Source organism: Canis lupus, chromosome 4 (genome assembly GCF_003254725.2).
Source record: "Canis lupus dingo isolate Sandy chromosome 4, ASM325472v2, whole genome shotgun sequence".
In the NCBI taxonomy this organism is placed as follows: Eukaryota; Metazoa; Chordata; class Mammalia; order Carnivora; family Canidae; genus Canis; species Canis lupus.
In genome coordinates this window covers 40,164,545-40,170,399 of record NC_064246.1, presented here as the reverse complement: position 1 = coordinate 40,170,399, position 5,855 = coordinate 40,164,545, and the positions used below count along the sequence as shown (strand labels likewise).

Below are 5,855 nucleotides of genomic sequence, written 5' to 3'. Positions count from 1 at the left end.
GAATTGTGTGTCCTCAGGCAAGCGACCTTATCTCTTTCTCCCTCTGATTCCTCACCTGGGAAGTGGGAGTAATGCCTACCACAGAAGGCTGTTAAAATGACTGAGGATGCTTTAGTGAAGTGCAGGGGTTTAATGCAGGGTCTGGAATGTGGGATATGTAAAATACAAGTCGGTCATTATCCTCATTACTGCTCATGAACAAGGAGATCACCTCTAATCTTCATCACTCAAAGGTGGAGGCTTTGAGTTGAAGATAGGGTATCCTGTGAGGTCAGATGTTGGAAGGTCTTAGTCATGGAGGGAGTGTAGCTCAGGAGACTAGATGCTATGTGGTTCTGATGCATGATGCTCTTCTCTGGTGCACATATTTCATTTATCTATTTATTGAGAAGGAGAGAGAGAGAGGTGCAGATGGAGAGGGAGGGAAAGAGTCTCAAGCAGACTCCCTGCTGAGCGTGGGGCCTGATGTGGGGCTCAATCTCATGACTCTGAGATTATGACCTGAGCTGAAATCGGGAGTTATTTTTTTTCCTTTTTTAAATTTTTTAAAATTAATAATAAATTTATTTTCTATTGGTGTTCAATTTGCCAACATGCAGAATAACACCCAGTGCTCATCTTGTCAAGTGCCCCCCTCAGCGCCCTGTCACCCATTCACCCCCACCCCCCGCCCTCCTCCCCTTCCACCACCCCTAGTTTGTTTCCCAGAGTTAGGAGTTTTTACGTTCTGTCTCCCTTTCTGATATTTCCTACCCATTTCTTCTCCCTTCCCTTCTATTCCCTTTCGCTATTATTTATATTCCCCAAATGAATGAGAACATATAATGTTTGTCCTTCTCCGATTGACTTATTTCTGAAATCAGGAGTTAGAGGCTTAACTGACTGAGCTACCCAGGTGCCCCTCATTCACTCACTTATTAATTCATTATATTTCCGTTTAGTTTTTCCGCTGTTCTCCCAAAGCCACCAAAACCAACTGGTACCTTGTTTGCTCTGCAACCTCCACCTTGTTATGCTGACTGGCTCAGACTGTTTGAGGACAGGACTGGAGGCAGGTGGGGCTGAGAGGGTCTGTTGGTCCATCTGGCTGCCCGCTAGGCACAGGCAGATGGGGCCCACTTCACATCCGTAGCACTGTTTTCAGTGTGCTGGAGGCTTACACAGCCTCCTGCCTGACAGGGAGCCTGAAGCCGCACATGTGGCAGGGCCAAGCACATGGGCGCCCTAGGTGAGAGATTACTTGGCATGGCCTCAAACCCAAATTCTTTACATATTTGTTCAATGAATTGAGCTGAGCCTGTTCTCTGCCTGGTAAAATGCAGAGAGCTAGTGGCTGCTGCGGCCACTCCTGCATCGTGGTTGGCACTGGAATTTATAGGGGAGAGTGAGCAGATACCTTAACTGATCTGAAGAGCAGGACAGTTTGGACATTTATGGAACACAGCAAGGAGACCAATGAAGCTCGAGCAGAGTGAATGAGGGAAAGGGTGGAAGGATCTGAGATGGGAGATCAGAGAAGCGTAGGATCCAGATTGCAGCGAGCCTTGTGGGCTATTGCAAGGATGTGACTTTTACACTGAGAAGGGGAGCTCCTGGGAATGAATGAAGAAGGAGAGGAGAGACATGACCCAACTTAAATTTAAAAAGGATCCTGTGGTAAGCTGCAAAATGCTCCCCTCAAGATGTCCACATCCTATCCCAAGGCCTGCAAATATGTTGCCTTATACGGCAAAAGGGACTTGAGGAATGATTAAGGTTGAGGTCCTTGAGATGGTGAGAAGATCCTGGATTACCCAGTGGGCCCACTGATGTAATCACAGATGTCCTTATAAGAGAGAGGCAGGAGGAGAGACTGCTCCAGAGGAGAAGATGTGATGACCAAAGCAAGATGTTGGAGTGATGTGAGCCAAGGAATGCAGGCAGCCTTTAGAAGCTGGAAAAGGCAAGGAACAGAGCATTCCTGAAGCCTCCAGGACGAATCAGTCTCCTGACTTCTTGACTTTAGCTCAGTGAAACTACTTTTGGACTTCTGGCTTCTGGAACTATAAGAGAAAAAAATGTATGTTGTTCTAAGCCATCAGGTTTGTGGTTATTTGTTGTAGCAGCAACAGGACAGTAATACAGATCCACCTGGCTCCTTGGCAGAAAAAAAGCTGATGGGTGTCAGGGAGAAGTAGGAAGACCTTTCAGGAGCCTCTTGCAATCATCCTATAAAGAGACCGTGGGGGTGTGGGCCAGAGGAGTGGACATGAAGAGGGGGCCGGAAGCAGCTGGATTCTGGATGCCTTTCAGAGGAAGAGCTGGAGTGAATTAGATATAGGGTGGGAGGAAAAAAATCAAGGATGGTCTCACAAGTTTTGGCTGGAGTAACTGGAGCCCAGGTGCCATTTACTGAGATTGGGAAAGGTGTGGAAGGAGCGGGTTTAATGGGGGTGGGGATGGAATGGGGAGCTCAGCCTGGTATGTATGAGGTGTGAGTTGTTTATGAAACAACTCAGTGGGAATGTCTGTCATGCAGGGGAGAGGTCCAGGCTACAGATATAAATGTGGGGTTCTCCAACCCAGATCCTTCCTGTCCTTTTCACCAGGAAGAGCTTTGGGTAGTTGTCCTAAAGAGCTATACTTGGCCCTTTGCACACACTCTATGACCCCATACCTTGAGGCCCCACTATCATGATCCTCATTCTACAGTGGATCCACAAGGCTCTGAAAAGAAAAATGAGCTCCTCAAGGTCATCAGGGGAGAAGAGGCAGAGCTGGGCTTTGAACCCAGTTCTTCAGGGACACCAGGGGAACTTCAAGGGGTAAGCTGGAGACTGGCTAGTTAAATTCACTCCCCCTGTGGCTTAGAAAGGTGGATGCCATTATTTCCAAGCCATCCTGGCAGCACAATGCCCCTTCCAAGTGGAGCCAGGCTTGGGGCTTTCACTAGCAGTCACCAGGTGGGAGATGGAGGTCCCATAGCCAGGAAACCTTGAACTTTCTCAAGGCCTGATACTCTGAACTTCTTGCCTTAGGCATCCCAAAGACTGATCACTCTGGAGGAAACCAAGGCAATATACCCACGTGTACTGAGAGTTAGGCCCTGGTCAGCTGCCTCTCTGCCTCCCTCCTAGCACTTACCGAATAATTCCTTACCCACAGTAGGTAAACGGCTTGGGGCTTTGGGCCTGATCACAGATCTGGGAAGGAGAACCAGTGCCCCAGCCCTTGTCTGCTTTATCCTTTGGTACCTTCATACTCCAAGCCTTCCCAGCAGCAGGGCTGTGGCAAAGGTGGGCTCCACGAAGCCCTTCCATCTGAGCAAGGTAAGCCAAGAAAAGCATGTTTGGGGCAACAGAGAGGGCATGTCAGGGGTTGAGGGATGTGATGAGAACTTCTCTCTCTGACCGCATGTCTGGAGCAGATGCCTGAGCTGTGGCTGCCCACCAGGAGTATCTGCCTTCTTCCCGGAGACCTGAGCTGCCACTGGGCCTCTAGCAGCAAGAAAGAGCCTTTTGTTTCTCCCACACTGAAGGAAAGCCTTTGATTGTCTGTTTGTTCAGGCTCTGCTGGGTTGTCGGTCATTAATAAATGCATTTGTTTGGATTTCACAAGAGTATTTGAATTCTCAAGTCTTCCACAGCATACCAGGAGCAAACACGGCCAAAGCTTTCAGAAGCAACACCCCATCAGGACATAGGTGGGACTAGATGGGAAGCTGCTAGAGTGCGAGCGTGCAGAGTAAGAACCTGGCATGTAGTGAGGACCTACTGCGTGTTGGGGGAGGTGGGCAGAGCTCTGCTATGGGGTCAGACCAGGCCTCCAAATCTCTACCTGCCGCTGACCAGCTCTGTGATTTGGGGCAAGGTACTCATCTTTCTGAGCCTTGGTTTCTTCATGTGCGCTGAGACACAAAATCCTAATTGCATGGATTGTGGGGTATATGTGTTGTAGAACGGCTGCGTCACCTCATCTCTTCCTCACTCTGGAAAGTTGGTGTTAGCCATCCCCACTTTGCAGATGAGAATACAGAGCCTCAGAGGTCAAGTCAACTGACCAAAGTCGTACAGCCAGGAGAGTAGCTCTGCTGGTTTCCAAAGTCATTGCTATGCTACCTGCTAATGTTGGCCTCGGACATTAGCCAGCCAGGTTAGCTATTCAGCCTTCATAACCTACTCAGGGATTGGAGCTAGGGGAGTGATATGATCTCACCCAGGCCTTCTTGTTGACCGGCTGATGGCTGTTGGGGGACCGGGCTGGGCAGGGAAGTGTGGGCCATTCCCATGGTGTCAGGCCTCTCCCAAAGTGCAGCTTTGGGCCTGGTGGCAGTTGAGCCAGTGATCTCAACACTATCCAGCTGCTCTCAGCCCGTAGGTTGTGGTTTGGGTGGCTATAGTTCCTCCTGAAACCCAGGGCCCTGCTGGGAGCTCCCTGCCTGCCTCCCAGGTGGCCCATCTCGATAGATGTGGATCTCCATGTATGGACTCAACACAGCTCATCCCAGACCCTTGGGTGACTTTGCACACTCATGGCTTTTTTTCTTCTCTCTCTCCTCTAGCTTCCTGGAAGATGGCCTGTTTGATTTGTATAGGTGCTGTCACTATAATTAACCTTCACTAAATTCTGCACTGAGCCTGACTCAGGCTTCATCCGGGAAGGAATAGTGAGGGAGTTTCTTGTTTCTGCAGCTCTCTTGCTGTGAGATTGGTCCACCTGTTGGATATCACTCGCCTGATCTCAGGTTCCTCATCTGTGAAATGAGCATGATAATGTTTGAAGGAGTCAATGAGATGGCGCTCACCTTCATCCCAGATGAAAGGAGGTGACACACAGGCCTGGGACAGTGTGTGACACATTCATGCATGAGAACAACCCCATGAGGGCAGGGCCCAGGCCTGCCTTGTTTTCTGCTGCCCCTCGCCCCCACCCTGTGCCTAGAACATGTCCTAATAGGGCTTCAGAGACAAGTGCTGAATGAATAGTTACTGCCATGACCTATCTCTGGAGGCTTCCACTTAGAGCTTTATCGCCCTAGGACAGGTTCCTAAGAGGAAAGACAGATGGAACAGTTCACACTCACAGAGATGCCTGCAAGGAGGGAAGCTTCTAATGAAATGAGCTTCTAATGAAACACGCCAAGTGTTTAAGATACCAGGCGTTCCTGCCTGAGTATGGGGTGCCCAGAGTGGGAAGAGGGTGGGACAGACTTGGTGCCTCCCCTGTACGGGGCACCATACAAGGTTTTTTGTGCACCTGACTTATTGAATCCTCTCAAACATTCCTCAGAGTTGGGGCATCACCCCCATTGTGCAAATGAGGAAGTTGAAGGTCAGGATTTGTCCGACGTCACGCAGCAAAGATGAGACAGAGAGAGAGCCAGGAAGCGGATAAAGCCCTAGAGAGTGTGTCTTTCGGTTTCTGCCCACCCAGCTTCTGCTCCTTTGTCTGGCAACAGAGTTCCCTTTTCCTCTGCAGAAATACCCCTCCTCTGCTCTTGTGACCAGGCTTGGCTGCTTCAGGGTAGCCATCCCCTGGGGGCTGGTTCAGGACCAGGTACTGCACACAGGCAGTGCCAGGAAGGTCCTGGGAGAGACAAGCTCGGTCTGCTGGGGCAGCTCACCCAGCAGGATGGGGCCTCGGGCGCTGGTGGCTACATGGCCCCCGTGGGAAGGGCTTCCTGAGACAGGAGCCAGCACAGAGAGCAGAGCCCCAGCTGTGGAGAGGCCAGGTCTGGATGACGTGGCTGAGCCTCGGGCCAGCTCTGCCTTTGGGTTTTTCTGTCTTGAGAATCAATAAATGCCCATTTTGGCAGAAGCGGTCTTGAGTTGGTTGTCTGTCATTTGCAACCCAAACCATTTTGGCTTATATCATCT

The 5,855-nt window shown here is 50.2% G+C and overlaps 1 long non-coding RNA gene across 1 annotated transcript; it reads left to right on the top strand.

Moving 5' to 3' along the window:
• The first annotated feature begins 1,147 nt into the window (after positions 1-1,147).
• On the top strand, positions 1,148-3,557 carry LOC118354475 (uncharacterized). The gene is made up of 3 exons (XR_004815018.2): positions 1,148-2,059; positions 3,145-3,308; positions 3,407-3,557. It is a non-coding gene; the product is annotated as an uncharacterized LOC118354475 (long non-coding RNA).
• Positions 3,558-5,855: the final 2,298 nt, after the last annotated feature.